The sequence below is a fragment of the Hypanus sabinus genome, chromosome 3 (genome assembly GCF_030144855.1).
Source record: "Hypanus sabinus isolate sHypSab1 chromosome 3, sHypSab1.hap1, whole genome shotgun sequence".
Classification (NCBI taxonomy): domain Eukaryota; kingdom Metazoa; phylum Chordata; class Chondrichthyes; order Myliobatiformes; family Dasyatidae; genus Hypanus; species Hypanus sabinus.
In genome coordinates, this window is record NC_082708.1 from 8,482,160 (window position 1) to 8,506,829 (window position 24,670).

The window sequence follows — 24,670 nt, forward strand, 5'->3', positions numbered from 1 at the left end:
GTAGGGAAGCTGCATGATTTTGGACCACAAGGCCCTACGGAGGATAGTAAAAACTGCCAAGAGGATCACTGGGGTCTCCCTCCCTCCTATTTGTGACATTTAGTAGGAGCATTATAGATGAAGTGCCCAAAGCATTGTGGAGGATCCCCACAATCTCTCTGACCCAGTCCCGTCAGGAAGGAGGTAGAGGAGCATCAGGACTAGGCCTGCCAGACTGGGTAACAGCTTCTTCCCCCAGACTAATGAATACCCTGCCACCTCTGAGCTTTCATCATTAGGACAGAGCTGTTTACTGTGCACTACATGCATTTTGAACTTTACGATATGTCATTAACTTATTTATAGTCTTGTGGCGACCCACTTCCTAGCGCACTCGAACCGGCTCACAAATAGCCAGCGCGTCGGCATAAAGGCCAGTCCCAAAAGGGCGCCAGGTCTGCTTCACCAACAAAGGGAAAACCCCCGCGGGACTGTGAGTACGTGCCCCCTACAGCATCCGCGCGCGGGACAGGACTGTGAATACGTGCCCCCTACAGCATCCGCGCCCGGGGAGGGCGGGATCAGGGAGGCTTTAAAGCGAGGCCGTGAAGTTCGAATAAAATCTTTTTTTAACTGCAGTTTACCGACTCCATGTCGTTATTTCAGCGTTGCGTGTAGCACACCGCTACAATTGGTGACCCCGACGTGATCCCGCCCTTACCCAGGGAAGCTCACCCACCCAGTTAGCCCTCGCAGGTGGGCCATGAGAGCCGACTTTAGGTGACGGTGGAAACTCTCCATCAGGCCGTTTGACTGTGGGTGGTAGGCAGTTGTGTGGTGCAGCTGTGTCCCCAAAAGGCAGGCCATAGCTGACCACAGGCCGGAGGTGAACTGGGCGCCTCTGTCGGAGGTAATGTGGGCCGGTACACCAAAGCGGGACACCCAGGTGGCGATCAGTGCCCGGGCGCAAGATTCGGAGGTGGTGTCGGTGAGCGGGATCGCCTCTAGCCATCTGGTGAACCGGTCCACGATAGTCAGGAGGTGCCGCGCTCCGCACGACACTGGCATGAGGCCCATGATATCCACATGAATGTGGTCGAAACGCCAGTGGGTGGGGTGGAACTGCTGCTGCAGAGCTTTGGTGTGCTGCTGCACCTTGGCCGTCTGGCAGTGCGTGCACATTTTGGCCCATTCACTGACCTGCTTGCGAAGCCCGTGCCAAACAAACCTGCTGGAGACCATCCGGACGGTTGTCCTGATGAAGGGGTGCGCTAAGTTGTGAATGGAGTCGAAAACGCGTCGCCGCCAGTTTGCTGGGACAACGGGACGGGGTTGGCCGGTGGTGACGTCATAGTGTAGGGTCCTCTCACCTGGGCCTACGGGGAGGTCCTGGAGCTGCAAACCAGAGACTGCGGTTCTGTAAATAGGGATCTCCTCGTCTGTCTGCTGTGCCTCTGCCAGCGCCTCAAAGACGATCTGCACACCTCCTCGGCCGAGTTGGTGTACGGCGCACCCCTGGTCGTCCCAGGGGAGTTCATACCAGCCCCAAGGGGGCACGAGGAAGAACCCGCAGCAGTCCCGGGCCGACTACGTGAGAGGCTCGGCAACCTGGCCCCCATTCCCACTTCGCAGCATGGGCAGAACCCGACCTGCGTACCCAAAGACCTGCAGAACTGTAAGTTTGTGTTTGTACGAAGGGGTGGGCATCGGCCACTGCTGCAATGGCCCTACAAGGGGCCGTTTACAGTGCTCAGGAACAACGGGTCCACGTTCGTGCTGGACATTGGGGGGAGTGAGGAGGTTTTCACGGTGGACCGACTCAAACCGGCCCATGTGGACCTGGCACAACCGGTCGAGTTCCCGGCACCGCGGCGCAGAGGCCGACCTCCCAAACAGGGTCCAGCTCAGACTGTGGACATTGGGGGGGTGTATCGCCGGTTCTGGGGGGGGGGGGTTATGTGGCGACCCACTTCCTAGCGCACTCGAACCGGCTCACAAATAGCCAGCGTGCCGGCACAAAGGCCAGTCCCAAAAGGGCGCCAGGTCTGCTTCACCAACAAAGGGGAAAGCCCGCGCGGGACTGTGAGTACGTGCCCCCTACAGCATCCGTGCGCAGGACAGGACTGTGAATACGTGCCCCCTACAGCATCCGCGCCCAGGGAGGGCGGGATCAGGGAGGCTTTAAAGCAAGGCCGTGAAGTTCGAATAAAATCTTTTTTTAACTGCAGTTTACCGGCTCCGTGTCGTTATTTCAGCGTTTCGTGTAGCACGCCGCTACAGTCTAATATTTTGATTTATGTGCTGTGTGTGACATATGTCTTGTGGGTGCACCATGGTCCAGAGGAACATTGCTTCATTTGATTGTATACATGTACAGTCAGACAACAATAAACTTGAGCTTCTTTTCACATCACATTAGATACAGTACTCATGCCTTCAAAGCAGGATTTGAACTCTCAACCTTCTGACCGAAGCAGGAAGAGTGACACCATTGCCTCTAGTCAGAGGTCCCATTTGACTGTGTGTTCTGTGCAGTACTGAATGAGACGATTCAGCCGCCTTGGCTCACACGCTGTTTATATTCAACACAATCTCACTCTGTTCTCTCCTCCCATCCCTGTTTAGCCAGTTTGGAGAGAGCACTCCCTCCCTTGATATCAATAAGATTGAAAGAGCGCAGGAGAAACTTACAAAGATGTTGCCAAGGACTTGAGGACCTGAGTTATGGGAAAGGTTGAATAGGTTAGGACTTTATTCCCTGGAGTGTGAGAGAATGAGGGGAAATTTCATAGAGGTATACAAAATTATGAGGGGTATAGATGGGAAAAAACAGGCTTTTCCCACTGAACTTAAGTGAGACTAGAAATAGAGGTCATAGGTTAAAAGAGAAAGGCGATGTATTTAAAGGGTACCTGAGGGGAATTTCTTTACTCAGAGGGTAGTGCAAGTGTAGAAAGAGCTGAAGCAGAAGTAGGGGATCGTAAACACAAAGTGCACTGCAGATGCTGTGGTCAAATCAAGACGTACAAAAAAGCTGGATGAACTCAGCAGGCCGGACAGCATCCGTTGAAAGGAGCAGTCAACGTTTCGGGCCAAGACCCTTCATCAGAAGTAGGGGACATTGCTTGATTTCAACAATTAAGAGATATTTGGATACATACATGGATGAGAGGGTTATAGAGGGATATGGCCCAGTTGAGAGTCAATAGGACTAGGCAGATAACTGGTTCAGCACAGACTACAAGGACCATAGGGCCTGTTTCAATGCTATGGTGCGCTTTGACTTCCATTACTAATATTAGTGAGATCATCACTCCACAAATAAAGAAATCTCCCCTGAGCTTATTAGATTTATTACATAATGTTTACATAACTCCCACAGTCCACATGCAGTCTGTCAAAAGCTCCATCTTACCCTCCCCCAACCACCCACCCACCTTTCCCTCCACCTGGTCTCACCTTCTCAACTGTCAGCTTGTATTCCTTTCTTAGTGGGGTGGGGTGGGGAGGGAAAGAGGAGGATTCCCCATTCTGGATCCCCTCACCTGCCTATCACCTCCCTCTGGAGTCCCTCTTCCTTCCCTTTCTGCCATGGGTCGTTCTCCTCTCCTATCAGGTTCCTCCTCCTTCAGCCCTTTACCTTTCCACCTATCACCTCCCAGTTGGCTGGCTGGTGGCGCAATGGCATCAGCACTGGGCTCCGGAGCCACCCCCCATCCTGCTTCCCATCCATGCCAGGTTGAGTGTTGAGCTAGCCACTCGGCCTCATAAAAAAAAACAAGGGTCGAGTCAGGAACGTTCATATTGTGATCCGGTTAATCCTAAAGGAGACCAATCCTGACACCATGTGCCAGACTAGAATGGCTGACTGCCTGGTGCAACATGCTTAAAAAAAACCTCCTAGTGTAAAGGGGGTTTCTTCTTTTTTCTTTGTTACTGTATATGTAATCAAAAGGGCTTCTTTGTTTTGTTAACTAGCAGGAATGCTTCTCTGTTGTGAGACAGTGCTGGAAGCTTGTTTGGGTTAAAATTTACTGATAACGAGAATGGTATTCCTTTGTAAACCAAATGGGGATTAATGTTCTTTCTTCTGAGTCTGTAAGCTTTTGTTGGTGGGCTTTTGGGCAGATCGGTGCGAGGGGGTTGAGAGAGAGAGGACGCAATGCTATAAGCTGGGCGAGGAACGGACCCCAAGCGGGGGTCCAAGGCCAGGAGGTACTCCAAGGAGGGGGGATGAAGCTAGATGTGCTTGGTTGACCACTCGGAGGGTCCTGAGCTGCGAGTCGAGGAGTTCGGAGGGGATCGAATGGTGGCCAGAAGACTTCAGTAATTGAGCTCCAACGGTTGTGCACGAAGTGGTTTGGACTTTGATAAGTTTGGCGCCTTTTCTTTATTTTTTTCTCTTCATATATACTGTATCGTTATTAATCACTTAGTTATAGTAACCTTTATAAATTGTACTCATTTAATCGCATATGGTGTACTGTCTGTTTTCGGGTGAGGCGGGGACATCACACAGCATCCACACCAGCTGATTACCCAGTTTGGCGGGGCTGAAGGCTGCTCCCCCAGACGAGAACGAGCTGCACACGCTAAAAAAAAACCTCCTAGATTAATTCAATCCCACTCCCCCACCCACCTAGTTTCCCCCTCGGCTGGTCTCATCTATCACCTGCCAGGTTGTATTCCTTCCCCTCCCCATCTTCGGAATCTGGCTTCTTCTCCCTTCCTTTCCAGTCCTGAGGAAGGGTCTTGGCCCTGAACATCAACTGTTAATTCCTCTCCATAGATGCTGCCTGACTTGCTGAGTTCCTCCAGCATTTTGTGTGTGTTGCTCAAGATTTCCAGCATCTGTAGAATCTCTTGTGTTAATAATTTGAAAGTCCTCTGACAGGTCAGAGAAGAGAACTCCAGTCTTGTATACGGTCTGTTCCGTGTTAATGGACAGTGTGGTTTTCTTCTGATAACTCCATAAACAAACATATTGAAATATAAAATATGTGAAATATGCCATCTACGAAGGCCTAAGAGCCAAAGAAATGCAAGAATTCAAAGGTCAATTGAAGGGGTAGCCAATCAGATCCAAGTGAATGGGGGTGGGGGGGGAGCTATATAAATGTGAGCACTCCCAGAGAAAAACACCAGCAACTACGCACTGAGAATGTCACCTCGACTGGTGAATAAATGTTTGCAAACTAATTGCCCAAGGGTTATCATATGAGGAACGTTTGATGGATCTGGGTCTGTACTCACTGGAATTCAGAAGGATGTGGGGGGATCTCACTGAAACCTTTAGAATGTTGAAAGGCCCAGGCAGAGTAGATGTGGAAAGTATGTCTCTCGTGGTGAGTGGGAGAGTCTAGGACAAGAGGGCACGGCCTCAAAATAGAGGGGTGCCTTTTCAAACAGAAATGCAGAGAAACTTTAGCCAAAGGGTGGTGAATTTGTGGAATTTGTTGCCACATGCAGCTGTGGAGGCCAGGTCATTGGTGTGTTTAAGGCAGAGATTGATAGGTTCTTGATTGGACACGGCATCAAAGGTTACAGGGAGAAAGCCAGGAACTGGGGTTGAGGAGGAGAAAAAAAAAGGATCAGCCATGATTGAATGGTAGAGCAGACTCGACGGGCCAGATGGCCAAACACCACAACATCAAAAACCAGTCCACAATTTACTAACCCTGACCTATACAGCTTTGGACTGTGGGAGGAAACCAGAGCACCCGGAGAAAACACACAGTCGCAATGTAACTGTACAAGTTCCTTACAGAGAGGGGCAGGAATTGAATAAGTAAATTAAATAAGTAGAGAAAAAGAAGAGATTTAAGTGTTGATAGGTTCAATGTCCATTCAAAAATCTGATGGCAGAGGGAAAGAAGCTGTTCCTAAAACACTGAGTGTGTGCCTTCAGGCTCCTGTACCTCCTCCCTCACGGGAGTGATGAGAAGAGGGCATGTCTGGGGTGACGGGGGTCCTTAATGATGGATGTCACCTATTTGAGGCATCACTCCGTGGAGGTCCTGGATTATGGGGCAGCTAGTGCTCATGACAGAGCGACTAAGTTCACAACTTGCTGCAGCTTATTTTGATCCTGTGCAGTAGCCCCACCTGCCACCCCCATACCAGACGGCGTTGCAGACAGACAGAATGCTCTCTATGGTACATCCGTAGAAATTTGCGAGTGTCTTTGGTGACTTACCAAATCTCCTCAAACTCATAATGAAATATGGCTGCTCTCGTGCCTTCTTTGAAACTCGTGCCTTCTTCGAGGTGTTGGTAATTGAACCCCAAACGGTGATTGCTGGCGCTAAAAAGCATTACGCTAACCGCTATGCTACCATGCTGCCCTCGATTTTCACTGCACCTCGGAACATGCGACAATAATAAACCAATTATTTTACTATTAACACAGTCCCAAAATTAAACTCGAATCTCAGCAATGCAAGCTGCTAAAAATGACGGAGAGTTCACAGCAACAAGAAGCAGGCTGTTTAACATCTCATTATCGCAGCAGTCCCTCTCACCAGTATTTTTGTTTAAGTGCCATCATGTCATGTCGATGTGACTTTGTCACATTTTTCCCCAAAGTTGTTTGCAAAGTCAGTAAATGATTCCGTTTTTACAGACACTTTCAGAATCCACAACACCTCCCCTGTGTTCTTATGCCACAGATGTATAAAGCTAGTTGGGACCCAACCACAATAATGCATCCTATTCTGGTTTCCCCCGTTAGAGGAAGGATACCGGGGCTTTGAAGAAGTTACAATGGAGGTTTACTAGGACGCTGCCTGGATTAGAGAGCATTTGCTATAATGAGAGGTTGGACAAATTTAGGCTGCTTTCTTTGGAGCGGTGGAGCCTGAGGGGAGATCTGATAAAGGTTTATAAGATTATAAAACAGAGTAGACAAACAGTATTTTTTGCCCCAGGGTTGAAATGTCTAATAACAGAGAGCACATTTTGAAGGTGAGAGAGGTAAAGTCCAAAGGAGAAGCATGGAGCTTCTTTTTCTTGCAAAATGATACCTTAATTTAGTTCTAATATATATTTCCCACTGTCATATATTTTTTTTAAATTATGTATTGCTGCTGCATAACAATAAATTTCATGACCTGCCGAATGCCAGTGATATTACAGACAGACAGACATACTTTATTGATCCCGAGGGAAATTGGATTTCGTTACAGCCGCACCAACCAAGAATAGTGTAGAAATATAGCAATATAAAACCATAAATAAATAAATAATAACAAGTTAATCATGCCAAGTGGGAATAAGTCCAGGACCCGCCTATTGGCTCAGGGTGTTTGACACTCCAGGGGAGGAGTTGTAAAGTTTGATGGCCACAGGTAGGAATGACTTCTGATGACGCTCAGTGTTACATCTCAGTGGAATGAGTCTCTGGCTGAACGTACTCTTGTGCCTAACCAGTACATTATGGAGTGGATGGGAGTCATTGTCCAAGATGGCATGCAACTTGGACAGCATCCTCTTTTCAGACACCACCGTCAGAGTCCAGTTCCACCCCCACAACATCACTGGCCTTACGAATGAGTTTGTTGATTCTGTTGGTGTCTGCTACCCTCAGCCTGCTGCCCCAGCACACAACAGCAAACATGATAGCACTGGCCACCACAGCCTCGTAGAACATCTTCAGCATCATCTGGCAGATGTTAAAGGACCTCAGTCTCCTCAGGAAGTAGAGATGGCTCTGACCCTTCTTGTAGACAGCCTTTGTGTTCTTTGACCAGTCCAGTTTATCGTCAATTCGTATCCCCAGGTATTTGTAATCCTCCACCATGTTCACACTGACCCCCTTGGATGGAAACAGGATTCTGAAGCTAAGCTAGCCAAATCAAGCCAAGTCGCTTTTTATTGTCATTTCGACTATAACCTGCTGGTACAGTACACAGTAAAAATGAAACAACGTTCCTCCAGGACCCTGGTGCTACATGAAACAACACAAAACTACACCAGACTATATGAGACAACTCAAAGCTACACTAAACTACGTAAAACAACACAAAAACTACACTAGACTACAGACCTACACAGGACTACATAAAGTGCACAAAACCGTGCAGGGCAGTACAATAATTAATAAATAAATAATAAACAAGATAATAGGCACAGTAGAGGACAAATTTCAATATAATAATAAATGATGTAGATGTCAGTCTAGACTCTGGGTATTGAGGAGTCTGATGGCTTGGGGGAAGAAACTGTTACATAGTCTGATCGTGAGAGCCTGAATGCTTCGGTACTTTTTGCCAGATGGCAGGAGGGAGAAGAGTTTGTATGAGGGGTGCATGGGGTCCTTCACAATGCTTTTAGCTTTGCGGGTGCAGTGTGTGGTGTAAATGTCCGTAATGGCAGGAAGAGAGACCCTGATGATCTTCTCAGCTGACCTCACTATCCGCTTACAGAGTCTTGTGATCCGAGACGGTGCAATTCCCGAACCAGGCAGTGATGCAGCTGCTCAGGATGCTCTCAGTATTGAAAAAGAGGATATCAAACATTTCTTCGGATATATAAAAGAGTAGATTAATTGCTGGTTAATGGTTCGGCACAGACTAGATGGGCCAAAGGGCCTGTTTCTATGCTGAAGTGTTCTACGATTTGGATTCTGGATGCATTGGTGGGCGCAGATATGCTCCAGGGAATGAAGTCCTAATTTATTCAGCCTTTCCCTAGAACTCAGCTCCTCAACTTCTGGCAACTTCCTTTTGGAAGAGGACAGCGAGGCTTGAGAGGAAGTGCGGCGGCGGCCATTTTCAAATTGTCCAATTGCTTCTCAGATCGGAGTTCTGAGAGGCGGGACTGCGCAGGCGCGTGAAGGAGGCCCGGGAAGGAGGGAAGATATATATAGAACGCCGCCTTAAGAAGCGGGCAGCTTCGTTTGCGGGCAGTGGAGTGAGCCGGGCGCAGAGTGTAGGGCTTGGGCTCAGAGGGCTTAGGCGGAAGAGGGCACAGTAGGCTTATCTTTTAGTTCTTGTATTTTCAGTTATTTGGGAGGTATGAGTGTGAGGGCAGCTTGTTGTTCTCGGTGTCGGATGTGGGAGATCCTGGAGACTCCGAGCCTCCCGGACGTCCACATCTGCGCCAGGTGCGCCGAACTGCAGCTCCTGAGGGACCGAGTTAGGGAACTGGAGCTGCAGCTCGATGACCTTCGCCTGGTCAGGGAGAGTGAGGAGGTGATAGAGAGGAGTTACAGGCAGGTGGTCACTCCGGGACCACGGGAGGCACTGGTTACAGTCAGGAAGGGGAAGAGGCAGGTACTAGAGAGTACCCCAGTGGCTGTACCCCTTGACAATAAGTACTCATGTTTGAGTACTGTTGGGGGGGACAGCCTACCTGGTGGGAGTGACAGTGGCCGAGCCTCCGGCACAGAGGATGGCCCTGTAGCTCAGAAGGGTAGGGTTAGAAGAAAGAGGTCCATAGTAATAGGGGACTCAATAGTCAGGGGCTCAGACAGGCATTTCTGTGGAGGTGACCAGGAGTCCCGGATGGTAATTTGCCTCCCTGGTGCCAGGGTTCGGGACGTTTCTGATCGCGTCCAAGATATCCTGAAGTGAGAGGGTGAAGAGCCAGAGGTCGTGGTACATGTAGGTACCAATGACATAGGAAGGAAAGGGGAAGAGGTCCTGAAACGAGAGTATAGGGAGTTAGGAAGGCAGTTAAGAAGAAGGACCACAAAGGTAGTAATCTCGGGATTACTGCCTGTGCCACGCGACAGTGAGAGTAGGAATAGAATTAGGTCGAGGATGAATGCGTGGCTGTGGGATTGGAGCAGGGGGCAGGGATTCAAGTTTCTGGATCATTGGGACCTCTTCTGGGGCAGGAGTGACCTGTTCAAGAAGGACGGGTTACACTTGAATCTTGGGGGTACCAATATCCTAGCGGGGAGGTTTGCTAGGGCTACAGGGCGGACTTTAAACTAATAAGATGGGGGGGCGGGAGACTATTTGAGGAGACTATGGGAGAGGAGGTTAGTTCACCAGTGGAGCAAGTAAATAGACAGTGTGTGAGGGAGGAAAGGCAGGTGATGGAGAAGGGATGCGCTCAGCCCGAAGATGTAGGGGAGAAGAAAGAAAAGGATAATAAATTTGAATGCATTGTTAGGGATGGAAAGAGAGGAGGAGATGGAGAGTATCTTAAATGTATCTATTTTAATGCTAGGAGCATTGTAAGAAAGGTGGATGAGCTTAAAGCGTGGATTGCTACCTGGAATTATGATGTTATAGCTATTAGTGAAACATGGTTGCAGGAAGGGTGTGATTGGCAACTAAATATTCCTGGATTTAGTTGCTTCAGGTGTGATAGAGTAGGAGGGGCCAGAGGAGGAGGTGTTGCATTGCTTGTCCGAGAAAATCTTATGGCGGTGCTTTGGAAGGATAGATTAGAGAGCTCCTCTTGGGAGACCATTTGGGTGGAATTGAAGAATGGGAAAGGTGCAGTAACACTGATAGGAGTGTATTATAGGCCACCTAATGGGGCGCGTGAGTTGGAAGAGCAAATGTGTAAGGAGATAGCAGATATTTGTAGTAAACACAAGGTGGTGATTGTGGGAGATCTTAATTTTCCACATGTAGACTGGGAAGCTCATTCTGTAAAAGGGCTGGATGGTTTAGAGTTTGTGAAATGTGTGCAGGGTAGTTTTTTGCAACAATACATAGAAGTACCGACTAGAGATGGGGCAGTGTTGGATCTCCTGTTAGGGAATGCGATAGGTCAGCTGACAGATGTATGTGTTGGGGAGCACTTCGGGTCCAGTGATCACAATAGCACTAGCTTCAACTTAATTATGGAGGACAGGACAGGACTGGACCTAGAGTTGAGATTTTTGATTGGAGAAAGGCTAACTTTGAGGGGATGCGAAGGGATTTAGAGAGAGTGGATTGGGTCAAGTTGTTTTATGGGAAGGATGTAATAGAGAAATGGAGGTCATTTAAGGGTGAAATTATGAGGGTACAGAATCTTTATGTTCCTGTTAGGGTGAAAGGAAAGGTTAAAGGTTTGAGAGCACCATGGTTTTCAAGGGATATTAGAAATTTGGTTCAGAAAAAGAGGGATGTCTACAATAGATATAGGCAGCATGGAGTAAAGGAATTGCTCGAGGAATATAAAGAATGTAAAAGGAATCTTAAGAAAGAGATTAGAAAAGCTAAAAGAAGATACGAGGTTGGTTTGGCAAATAAGGTGAAAGTAAATCTGAAAGGTTTCTACAGTTATATTAAAAGCAAGAGGATAGAGAGGGATAAAATTGGCCCCTTAGAGAATCAGAGTGGTCAGCTATGTGTGGAACCGAAGGAGATGGGAGAGATTTTGAATGATTTCTTCTCTTCGGTATTCACTAAGGAGAAGGATATTGAATTGTCTAAGGTGTGGGAAACAAGTAAGGAAGTTATGGAACCTATGACAATTAAAGAGGTGGAGGTACTGGCGCTTTTAAGAAATTTAAAAGTGGATAAATCTCCGGGTCCTGACAGGATATTCCCCAGGACCTTGAGGGAAGTTTGTGTAGAAATAGCAGGAGCTCTGATGGAGATCTTTAATATGTCATTAGAAACGGGGATTGTGCCGGAGGATTGGCGTATTGCTCATGTGGTTCCATTGTTTAAAAAGGGTTCTAGAAGGAAGCCTAGCAATTATAGACCTGTCAGTTTGACATCAGTGGTGGGTAAATTAATGGAAAGTATTCTTAGAGATAGTATTTATAATTATCTGGATAGACGGGATCTGATTAGAAGTAGCCAGCATGGATTTGTGCGTGGAAGGTCATGTTTGACAAACCTTATTGAATTTTTTGAAGAAGTTATGAGGAATGTTGACAAGGGTAAGGCAGTGGATGTAGTCTATATGGACTTCAGCAAAGCCTTTGACAAAGTTCCACATGGAAGGTTAGTTAAGAAGGTTCAGTCGTTAGGTATTAATGCTGGAGTAATAAAATGGATTCAACAGTGGCTAGATGGGAGATGCCAGAGAGTAGTGGTGGATAATTGTTTATCGGGATGGAGGCCGGTGACTAGCGGGGTGCCTCAGGGATCTGTTTTGGGCCCAATGTTGTTTGTAATATACATAAATGATCTGGATGATGGGGTGGTAAATTGGATTAGTAAGTATGCCGATGATACTAAGGTAGGAGGTGTTGTGGATAATGAGGTGGATTTTCAAAGCTTGCAGGGAGATTTATGCTGGTTAGAAGAATGGGCTGAACGTTGGCAGATGGAGTTTAATGCTGAGAAGTGTGAGGTTCTACATTTTGGCAGGAATAATCCAAATAGAACTTACAAGGTAAATGGTAGGGCATTGAGGAATTCAGAGGAATAGAGAGATCTAGGAATAACTGTGCATAGTTCCCTGAAAGTGGAGTCTCATGTAGATAGGGTGGTGAAGAGAGCTTTTGGAACGCTGGCCTTTATAAATCAAAGCATTGAGTACAGAAGTTGGGATGTAATGCTAAAGTTGTACAAGGCATTGGTAAGGCCAAATTTGGAATATTGTGTGCAGTTCTGGTCACCGAATTATAGGAAAGATATCAATAAATTAGAGAGAGTGCAGAGACGATTTACTAGGATGTTACCTGGGTTTCAGCAATTAAGTTACAGAGAAAGGTTGAACGAGTTAGGTCTCTATTCATTGGAGCGTAGAAGGTTGAGGGGGGATTTGATCGAGGTATTTAAAATTTTGAGAGGGATAGATAGAGTTGACGTGAACAGGCTGTTTCCATTGAGAGTAGGGGGAGATCCAAACTAGAGGACATGATTTGAGAGTTAGGGGCAGAAGTTTAAGGGAAACACGAGGGGGTATTTCTTTACTCAAAGAGTGATAGCTGTGTGGAATGAGCTTCCTGTAGAAGTAGTAGAGGCCAGTTCAGTTGTGTCATTTAAGGTAAAATTGGATAGGTATATGGACAGGAAAGGAGTGGAGGGTTATGGGCTGAGTGCGGGTAGGTGGGACTAGGTGAGATTAAGGGTTCGGCACGGACTAGGAGGGCCAAGATGGCCTGTTTCCATGCTGTGATTGTTATATGGTTATATGGTTAAATTTTCTCTGCACTCTTTCAATCTTATCGACACCTTTCCTTTAAGTAGGTGACCAAAACTGTACACTATACTCCGAATTAGGCCTCACCAATGTCTTACACAACTCCAACCTAACATCCCAACTCCTGTAAATACATGAATTTATGAAGGCCAAAAACTCTCTTTATAACCTGTGATATCACCCTCAAGAAATTATGGATCTGGTCCTCTCTGATCTACCACACACGAAGTACTGTGAAAATTCAAGCGGGCAACAAAGCCTCGGCACCCCAGGAAGTCAGGCTGGATTTGCCAAACCTAAATTTAAGCTCTGCTGGGAAAAAGTGGCCTCCTTCAGAGAACTAAGACCCTTTAAATCTAACAATGTGACACGAAAAGGCAAGTTGAATTTCTCACAAACTTTAAATAGCGATCAACATAAGGCAAGGTGTCAGCACGGGGACAATTAACAGCCGATTTGTTCTAAGGGGTTGGGTTGGATTAAATGAGTTGTCAATCCAGAGAGTTGACGGGACGGACACAAAATGAGTTTTATTCCTTGGAGCACAGGCAGTTGAGAGGTGACCTTGCAGAGATATATAAAATCATGAGGGGCATAGATAGGGTGAATTCATCAGACTTTTACCCCCGAGATTCGAAGTACATTTAATATCAAAGAATGTATCAGTACACAACCCTGAGATTTGTCTTCCCCACAGACAGTCACAAAACAAAGAAAATCATGGAATCTCTTCAAAGAAAAACCCTCCCCCAACAAACAAAACATTGCGCAAACGGCAAAAAACGCAGAATATAAAACACAAAATTGAAAGAGTCCAGACTTATTCAGTTCTGTTCAATCTACCTCTGTGTCATTCACTATCTGCAGGCAGCTCTGATCAAAATTGTCCAAAATAGCAACAAAAAAAAGCGGCCAGAGATGGAGGAAATCAACAACAAAAGGGTGAGATGAAAGAGATTTAAGAAGAATTGAGAAGCAACGTGCTTTTTTACACAAAGGGTGGAATCTATGAAATCAGCTGCCAAAGGAAGTGATTGAGGTAGGTGAGGTGCAACAACAGATTATAACGTTAAAGATTAGCTTTATTTGTCATATTACATTGAAACATACAGTGAATTGTGTCGTCTGTGTCAACGACCAACACAGTCCGAGGATGTACTTGGGACAGCCCACAAGCGTCACCGTACATCCGACACCAACAACTCCCTAAGGGGAGGGGCATTGGTGGGTAGAGGGAAGAGGAAGGGCGAAGAGGAGGGGGAACAGGAGGAGAGTAGAGGAGGGGAGAAGAGGAGGGATTAGAGGAGGAGAGTACAGGAGGGGAGAAAATGAGGGGAGTAGAGAAGAAGGAGGGGAAAAGAGGAGGGGAGAAGATGAGGGGGAAGAGGAGGGGAAGAGGAGGGGAAGAGGAGGGGAAGAGGAGGGGAGAAGAGTACAGGGGAGAGTACAGGAGGGGAAGAGGAGGGGAAGAGGAGGGGAGAAGAGGAGCAGAGTACAGGGGAGAGTACAAGAGGGGGAGAGGAGGGGAGTAGAGGAGGAGAGTACAGGAGGGGAGAAGAGGAGGAGGTAGAGGAGGGGAAGAGAGGAAAAGAGGAGGGAGAAGAGGAGGTGATTAGAGGAGGGGGAGGGGAAAAGAGGAGAGGAGAAGAGCGGGGAAGAGGAAGGGAGAAGAGGAACAGAGTACAGGGGAGAGTACAGGAGGGGGGAGAGGAGGAGGTAGAGGGGGGGAAGAGGAGGGGAGAAGAGGAGAGGAAAAGAGGAGGGGAGAAGAGGAGGTGATTAGAGGAGGAGTATACAGGAGGGGAGGAGAGTACAGTTGGAGAGTTGGAGGAAGAGGAGGGGAGAGGGGAAAGAGACAGAGAGGTGGAATTGCTGGGAGGGAGAGGGTGAATGAGTAGAGAGGAGGGGAGGATGAATTGCTGTCACTGAGTCATGGAGCTGAAATACAAATCAGCACTCTCCGATGAAGGCAGATAAAGAAAACAGCAGAGAACCTTGTGACTGTGAGACAATTATAATAATTAACAGAGTCAGCACTGACATTGAGGCAACAAACACGACTCCATGCTGACTGACAAATCTGACCTTGTTCTGTTTTTTTTAAACCTCCTAAGTTATTGTAGAAAGGGAAACTCAGTCAGTTGATCGACTGAAGCCACTCATCTACCCTCCCAGATGCCCAGGAAGTCAATGATTGACTGTCTGTACTAGTGGTTGAGGAGCGAGGCTTGGCTCAGCCTTCACTGGCTTCCAGACCTGAACTAATGACTGCGACCCAGTCTTCTAAGACCTTGGAGCAGATTAGACCATTCAGCCCATTGAATCCACTCCACCATCCCATTAGGGCTGATATACTTTCCCTTTCAACCCCGTTTTCCTTGTATTCTTTGACATCCTAACTAGTCAAGAATCTGTCAACCTCTGCTTTAAATATACACAATGTCCTGAACCCCACAGCTGCCTGTGGCAAAGAATTCCTCAGATTTATCATCCTCTAGTGAAAGAAATCTCTATTTATCTCTATTCTAAATCTAAATCACTCTATTCTGAGTTTGTGCCCCCTGGATTTAGGCTCCCCCATTGCAGGAAACATCATCTCTACATCCACTCTATCTAGGCCTTTTGGTATTCGATACATTTCAATGAGATTCCCCACTCATTCTTCTGAACTCACACAGCTTCTCTTCTGAACTCCACAGCCTATTTCCCCCACCTCTGCCCCTCACATATCACTCAGAACAACTACATCACAGAACTTGACAGTGTAGGGTGAGGGTGAGGGAGAAGCAAACAGATGTGGCTCTTGGTCAGAACTGTCCTATAGAAGCATTGACATCGTGGACTAATTATTTTGCACTCTTTCCTCTCTGCCTGGTACACTTGCAACTCCTCTTCCTCTCAGCATGAAACCCACCCTCCACTCTCCCTCGCCTTTCCTGAGACCACCCTTCTCCTCTCTGCCTCTCCTTCTATAACCCAATCTCTTCTCTCTGCCTCTCCTTCCCTTAACCCACCCTCTTCTCTCTGCCTCTCCTTCCCTTAACCCACCCTCTTCTCTCTGCCTCTCCTTCCCTATAAGCCACCCTCTCTCTCTGCCTCTCCTTCCCTATAAGCCACCCTCTTCTCTCTGCCTCTCCTTCCCTATAAGCCACCCTCTTCTCTCTGCCTCTCCTTCCCTATAACCCACCCTCTCCTCTCTGCCTCTCCTTCCCTATAAGCCACCCTCTTCTCTCTGCCTCTCCATCTATAACCCACCCTCTTGTCTCTGCCTCACCTTCCCTATAACCCACCCTCTTCTCTCTGCCTCTCCTTCTATAAGCCACCCTCTTCTCTCTGCCTCTCCTTCCCTATAACCCACCCTCTTCTCTCTGCCTCTCCTTCTATAACCCACCCTCTTCTCTCTGCCTCTCCTTCCCTATAACCCACCCTCCTCTCTGCCTCTCCTTCTATAACCCACCCTCTTGTCTCTGCCTCTCCTTCCCTATAAGCCACCCTCCTCTCTGCCTCTCCTTCTATAACCCACCCTCTTCTCTCTGCCTCTCCTTCCCTATAACCCACCCTCTTCTCTCTGCCTCTCCTTCCCTACAAGCCACCCTCTTCTCTCTGCCTCTCCTTCCCTATAACCCACCCTCTTCTCTCTGCCTCTCCTTCCCTATAACCCACCCTCTTCTCTCTGCCTCTCCTTCTATAACCCACCCTCTTCTCTCTGCCTCTCCTTCCCTACAAGCCACCCTCTTCTCTCTGCCTCTCCTTCCCTATAAGCCACCCTCTTCTCTCTGCCTCTCCTTCCCTATAAGCCACCCTCTTCTCTCTGCCTTTCCTTCCCTATAACCCACCCTCTTCTCTCTGCCTCTCCTTCCCTATAAGCCACCCTCTTCTCTCTGCCTCTCCTTCCCTATAACCCACCCTCTTCCCTCTGCCTCTCCTTCCCTATAACCCACCCTCTTCTCTCTGCCTCTCCTTCCCTATAACCCACCCTCTTCTCTCTGCCTCTCCTTCCCTATAACCCACCCTCTTCTCTCTGCCTCTCCTTCCCTATAACCCACCCTCTTCTCTCTGCCTCTCCTTCCCTATAACCCACCCTCCTCTCTGCCTCTCCTTCTATAACCCACCCTCCTCTCTGCCTCTCCTTCTATAACCCACCCTCTTGTCTCTGCCTCTCCTTCCCTATAAGCCACCCTCTTCTCTCTGCCTCTCCTTCCCTATAACCCACCCTCTTCTCTCTGCCTCTCCTTCCTTATAAGCCACCCTCCTCTCTGCCTCTCCTTCTATAAGCCACCCTCTTCTCTCTGCCTCTCCTTCCCTATAACCCACCCTCTTCTCTCTGCCTCTCCTTCCCTATAACCCACCCTCTTCTCTCTGCCTCTCCTTCCCTATAACCCACCCTCTTCTCTCTGCCTCTCCTTCCCTATAAGCCACCCTCCTCTCTGCCTCTCCTTCTATAAGCCACCCTCTTCTCTCTGCCTCTCCTTCTATAACCCACCCTCTTCTCTCTGCCTCTCCTTCCTTATAAGCCACCCTCCTCTCTGCCTCTCCTTCTATAAGCCACCCTCTTCTCTCTGCCTCTCCTTCTATAACCCACCCTTTTCTCACTACCTGGTACACACTCAACTCCTCTCCCTCCCTGTATGAAACCATCACTTCTGTTCCTCTCCATCACTGTAACCCACCCTCCCCTCTCTCTCTGACATGCCTTTCCCTCTCTTCCCTCATTCATCACTCTCCCACTCATACTCCCCTCCTGTGCTCTCACTTGACTTCCCAAACTCCTTCCCTTCCTGAAGCTCTTCCCCCTTCCCATCTGAAAACCCCTACCCCTCTCCCTCGGCTGATCTCCAACCCTCCCTCTCCAAACCTCCCCCCTGCTTATCTCTGACCCTTACCATCACCCTCCCCTCTCCCCACTCTGACCCTCACCCTCCTCTCTCCCTCTCTCTACCCTCGCCTCTCCCTCTCTCTCTCTGACCCTCACCTTCCCCTCTCCCTCACTCCCTCACCCTCGCCACCCCCTCATCTCCTGGGAGTCAGCAGGCCAACCCATCATCACTGGCATCACTCACGCCCATGGAGGGTGGCAGCTGGAGACTCCCAGCACCAACACACAGACAGAACCAGTGCAGCAAGACATCACCTTCTCACAGGTTAACACTGCCCATTCCTCAGAAAGCTTCAGCGGTAAACTGCCTTTAGAACAATATCAGTACAGCACAGTACAGGCCATTCAGCCCACTCTACAGTGCCAACTTTTTAACCTACTCTAAGATCAATCTAACCCTCCCCTCCTACATAGCCCTCCATTTTTCTTTCATCCATGTGCTGATCTGAGTTTCTTAAGTGCCCCATCCAGCCAGGCAGTGCATACCACGCACCCACCACCATCTGTGTAAAATATTTACCATTGAAATCCCTCCACCTATACTTTGCTCCATCACTTTAAAACTATGCCCTCTTGCACCAGCTATTTCAGCTCTGGGAAAAGTCTCTGGTTGTTTACTTTGTCTATGCCTTTTATCATCTTGGCTTCTTCCTCCTTCTTTTCCAGTCCTGCCAAAGAGACTCTGCCCGAAACGTCAACTCTTTACTCTTGTCCACAGATGCTGCCTGGCCTGCTGAGCTCCCCCAGCATTTTGTGTGTGTTGCTCAGATTTCTAGCATCTGCAGAATCTCGTGTGCAAGAGATGGTATCCTTTGTCTGAGCACAGGGATCGTAATACAGGCACCTCCTTTCATCCCAGGAGAGAGTGTTGGATCACACAAGCTGCAATCAGGTTTCGACAAGCTGCTGACAGAGTGCCTTACTGAGAGTAACCTCACCCTTCCCCCTTAGCACAAGGCTGTGGCAAAACAGCACTTGGAGTATTGTGTACTGTTTTGTTCGCCCTGTAACCAGAAAGGCGAGAAAGAGTGCAGAGAAGATTTTCCAGGATACAGCCAGGACTCAAGGGACTGAGTTAGGAGATGTTGGGCGGGTTTGGACTTTGATTCCTTCAAGTGTGTGAGACCTTCAAGAGGTGTATAAAATCATGAGGTGCAAAGATAGGTGAATGTACACAGTCTTTTCCTTTAGGGTTGGGGAATGTAGAATAAAAGACCAGATTTAAAAGATTAGCTTACGTTTGTCACACGTAGGTTCAAGATTGTTTAATATAATCATTGATCCGATGCAGGACAAAATAAACACAAAAGACAAAGAACACAATAGTAATAACACACACTCATATAAATATGAAGATGTTTTGGCATACAGTCATAGAAACAGGCCCTTCGGCCCATCTGGTCCATGCCGAACCATTTAAACTGCCTACTCTCATTCACCTGCACTGTGACCAAAGCCCTCCACATCTCTACCATCCATGTACCTGTCCAAACTTCACTTAAACGTTGAAATCAAGCTCCCTTGCACCACTTGTGTTGGCAGCTCAGTCCACACTCTCATGACCCTCTGAGTGAAGACCCTCATGTTCCCCTTAAACCTCTCACCTTTCACCCTTAACCCATGACCTCTGGTTGCACATATGTACAAACATACAATGAAATGCCTCGTTTTGCATCAACAAGCAACACAGTCTAAGAATTTTACTTATAGAGATACAGCGTGGAACAGGGTCTTCAGTCCCTTCAAGCCATGCCACCCAGCAATCCCCTGATTTAACCCTGGCCTAATAATGGAACAATTTACAATGACCAATTAACCGACCAAATGGTACATCTTTGGACTGTGGGAGGAAACCGGAGCACCCGGAGGAAACCCACGCGATCTCAGAGAGAACGTACAAATTCCTTACCGGCAGCGGCAAGAATTGAGCCCGGGTCACCTGTACTGTACAGCATTGTGCTAACCACTACACTATCACATTGCCCCATGGAGAATGTGCTGGGGCAGCCTGCAAGCATCATCACCCTTCCAGTGTCAACATAGCATGCCCTAACCGTACGTCTTTGGAACGGTGAGAGGAAACTGGAGCATCTGGAGGAAACCCACACAATCATGGGGAGAATGTACAAAATGTTTACAGACAGTGGCAGGAATCGAACCCCAATCAGAGATCATTGGCGATGTAAAGCAATTACATTAATGTTATGCTATCATGCCACCCCAAGGCCATAGGTTTAAGGTGAGAGGTGAAAGATTTGAAAGGAAACTGAAGGGCAATTTCTTCATAGAAACATAGAAACATAGAAAACCTACAGCACAATACAGGCCCTTCAGCCCACAAATTTATGCCCAACATGTCCCTACTTTAGAAATTACTAGGGTTACCCATAGCCCTCTATTTTTCTAAGCTCTACGTACCTATCTAAAAGTCTCTTAAAAGACCCTATCGTATCCACCTCCACCACCATTACCGGCAGCCCATTCCATGCACTCACCACTCTCTGCATAAAAAAACTTACCTTTGACATCTCCTGTGTACCTGCTCCCAAGCACCTTAAACCTGTGCCCTCTTGTGGCAACCATTTCAGCCCTGGGGAAAAAAGCCTCTGACTATCCACATGATCAATGCCTCTCATCATCTTATACACCACTATCAGGTCACCTCTCATCCTCTGTCGCTCCAAGGAGAAAAGGCCGAGTTCACTCAACCTATTCTCATGGGGCATGCTCCCCAATCCAGGCAACATCCTTGTAAATCTCCTCTGCGCCCTTTCTATGGCTTCCACATCCTTCCTGTAGTGAGGTGACCAGAACTGAGCACAGTACTCCAAGTGGGGTCTGTCAAGGGTCCTATATAGCTGCAACATTACCTCTCGGCTCCTAAACTCAATCCCACGATGGATGAAGGCTAATACACAGTACACCTTCTTAACCACAGAATCAACCTGCGCAGCTGCTTTGAGTGTCCTATAGACTCGCACCCCAAGATCCCTCTGATCCTCCACACTGCCAAGAGTCTTACTATATTCTGTAACGAGCAGCCAGTAAAAGTGGTCAAGACAGATACTAATCTCCCTCCTGGCACTTATCCCTGCAAGCAGGGCAAATGCTACACTTGCCAGTTCTTCTCCTCCCTCACCACTAACCAGGGCTGCAAACAGTCCTTCCAGGTGAGGCAAAGCTTCACTTGTGTGTCTGACAAGATCCTGCCTCCTCTACATCGGTCAGACCCATCACAGATTAGTTGAACACCTTTGTTCCGTCTGCCACAAACGGCACGATTTCCAGGTAGCCATTCATTTCAGATTGACTTCTGGTTCCCATCCCGACATGTCAGTCCACTGTTACCTCTACTGCCGCTCTCAGGTTGGAGGAACAACACCTCAACTGGGTAGCCTCCAAGCTGATGGCATGAACATTAATTTCTCTAATTTCTGGTAACTTCTCCCCCTCCTTTTTCCATTCTGACTTCCCTCTCTTCTCCTCATCTGTCAAACACCTGCCTCTGGCTCCACTTCGCCTTCCCTTTCTCCCATGGTCCCTCTCCTATCTGATTCCTCCTTCTTCATTCCTTTACCTTTTCCACCAATCACCTCCCAGTACATTAATTCATCCTCCCCTCCCTCACACACTCTCCTTCCCCCTCACCTGGTTTCACCTGTCACCCACCAGCACGTACTCCTTCCCCAACCCCCTCAAACCCTCTTATCCCAGTGTCTTTCCCCTTCTTTTCCAGTCCTGATGAAGGGTTTCAGCCCGCAATGTCGACTGTATTTTTTTCCCTAGATGCTGACTGACCTGCTGGGTTCCCCCAGAATTTTGTGTGTATTGCCTGAGACAGATACAAATGCCTTTTAAATGTTATTAGTGTCAATAAATGGATAGAAGAGGTTTAGAGGGGATTTGGGCAAATGGTGGGAGCCGCAGTCAGCATTGACAAGTTGGGCTGAATGGCCTCTTTCTGTTCTGTATTACTCTGTGGCTTATCAAGCTCACTTTATTAAAGAACAACAGAGGGCTGTACAGTGGTGCAGCAGTTAGCGCGTTTTACATTGCCAGCGTCACCAAACAAGGTTCAATTCCTGCTGCTGTCTGTAAGGAGTCTGTACATTTTTCCTGGACCACATGGGTTTCCTCTAGGTGCTCAGATTTCCTCCCACATTCCAACGAAGTGCGTGTTAGTGTTAGTGAGCTGTGGGTGTGCCATGTCGGCGCCAGAAGCCCGGTGGCACTCACAGGCGCAATCCTCGGACTGTCCCAATCATTGACTCAAATCGACACATTTCACTGCATATTTCAATGTATGTGTGACGTTAAATAAACCTAATCCTCAATGAGTCAAGGACTTGCTCTCGTCACGATGTCTCTGGGATGTGGTCACAGCGGTGACCCAGGGAACACAAGGAGCTACACACCTAGACCTGTTGTGGTCCATGTGGGTGGGGAGTAAACGGGGACAGGATGGCTTGACTCCAGCTGACTAAGATACAGCAACTGAAGGTTAACCAGGTTAACCAGGACCACTGTGTCCCAGAGGAAGCTCTTCAAACAAAAACTCATTCAGCACCAGAGCCCCTTTCCCAGCTTGGTCAGTGGCCCAGGAGAGTTGCTCAGTTGAGCTGCCAAGACCCCACTCAACCTGTGGTCTCAGTTCCACCAGTCAAAACACATTAAACATAAAACCCCGCTCAGCAGCCCACAGCCATTCACTCACTCTGCCCCCGATGCACAGTAGATGCAGTTTGTACCAGCTTCAGGAACTGGGTTCAATTCTCGGCACTGCCTGGGAGGCATTTGTACACTCTCCCCTCGTAACCACCTGGTGCTCCAATTTCCTCCCACTTTCCAAAGACTTGCGGTTAGCATTAGCGAGCCTTTCTAACTGGGACAGCACGATAGTGCAGCAGCTACACAGAGGTTAGCACAGCACTCTGTAGCACCAACGATCAGCGTTCAATTTCTGCTGCTGCCTCTAATGAGTTTCTACATTTTCCCCATGAACCCTTGGATTTCCTCCAGCCACATTCCAAAAGCATACAGTTAGGGTTAGGTTTAGCAAGTTGTGGGCATGCGATGTTGGCACCAGAAGTGCTGTTGACACTTGCGGGCTGCCCCCTGCACATCCCTTGGACTGAGGTGGTCGCTAATGCAAACAGCACATTTCACCGTATGCTTCCAATGGTAAGAGATTGAACAGACTGTGTCCGGGAGCATGCTGTAGGCATCGAGAATTGTAGATTGTCTCCAGGTCCAGGAGTTGAGTCTCAGTGATGTGCTGAGCTGACTTAATCACCCAATGGAATGATTCACCCAGCAATTTATGTGCGTACATACAATCAGTCTATGCATATAAGGTTGTCTTATGTTGAGCCACACTCAATACTCGTACATTGTGTTTACTAAGATTACTCTACATTTATATTTATTGCATTATTTATGCTTATAATGCTTTTTGTGCTGCATTAGATCCAGAGTAACAATCATTTTGTTCTCCTTTACACTTGTGTACTAAAGAATGGCAAAAAAAATCCTGAATCTTAAAGGATTCAGCAGACTAACTTCACTCTCTACGTTTCAGGGTGTTGACATTGAAGGTTCATCCTGGGCTCAACACAATGATGCAATCGCGAAGAAGGATCACTGGCGGCTCTGAGTTTATTGTTTTCTAAACTGCACGTTTTCAGTAGCTGTTATTCTTTATTCTGCACTCTTGTTATTGTTTTACCTTGTTCTACCTCACTGCTCTGTGGAGTGATCAGCATGCAAGACAAGCTTTTCACTGTATCTTGGTACATGTAATGTCAAACCAATACCTAAAAGCCAAAAACTTTGACAATAGACAGTAGGTGCAGGAGTAGGCCGTTCGGCCCTGCTAGCCAGCACCGCCATTCACTGTGATCATGGCTGGTCATACACAATCAGTACCCCGTTCCTGCCCTCTATGTTAGGAGTTTGAGGTGATTCGGTATGTCATCAAAGAGTCTTGTAAGTTTCTATGGATGTTCAGTGGCGAGTATTCTGACTGGTTTCATCACAGCCTGGTATGAAGGGTCCAGTGCACAGGTCACAAGAGGCTGCAGAGGGTTGTAGCCACAGCCAGTTCCACTGAGTACATACCTCCCAACCATTAAGAACATCTGCAAAAAGGCGGCTTTCATCATTAAAGACCCTTGCCATCTGGAACATGTCCTCTTCTCAGTACTTACATCGGGGAGATACAGGAGCTTGAAGACACACAATCAACGTTTCAAGAGCAGCTTCTTCCCCTCCACAACAGGTGACCCAGTAGGTCAGTTCCTCCAGCATTTTTGGGCAAATTGCTCCAGCGTTCCAGCATCCACAGAATCCTTTGTGTTCATACTCTTGCCCTCTGCCCACGGATTCTGAATAGTCCACGAACACTACCTCACTGTTCCTTTTCTTTGCACTATGTATTTATTTAGACGTTCAGCGCAGTAACAGGCCCTGCGGCCTAATGAGACCAGGCTGCCCACGTGATCAATTAACCTACTAATGTACGTCTTTGGAATGTGGAAGGAAATGGGAGCACCCGGAGGAAATGCATGAATTCATGAGGAGAACATTCAGTACTGTGCTAAAGTCTTGGGCACATTTACAGCTAGGGTGCCTAAGACAATTTATACTGAGTATTATGTCTTTGGATTGTACTGCTGGAATAAAATAAAATTTCATGATATCCAAGTCAGCAATAATAAACCAGATTCTAATTCTTTTCTAATGTTTTCTTCTTATGCTTAGAAACAAACCAGA

The 24,670-nt window shown here is 47.7% G+C and overlaps 1 protein-coding gene across 6 annotated transcripts in view; it reads right to left on the reverse strand.

Moving 5' to 3' along the window:
* Positions 1 to 24,670, reverse strand: part of gdpd5b (glycerophosphodiester phosphodiesterase domain containing 5b) — a 272,763-nt gene that overhangs the window by 203,705 nt on the left and 44,388 nt on the right. Inside the window, exon 1 of one of the 6 annotated variants that reach the window (XM_059963678.1) lies at positions 24,106 to 24,308. The exons of the other annotated variants lie outside the window; for them this stretch is intronic. The gene's annotated coding sequence lies outside the window, so the exon portion shown is untranslated. Of the gene's footprint in view, positions 1 to 24,105; positions 24,309 to 24,670 lie in introns of those variants that run through there. 6 annotated transcript variants of the gene reach the window in all.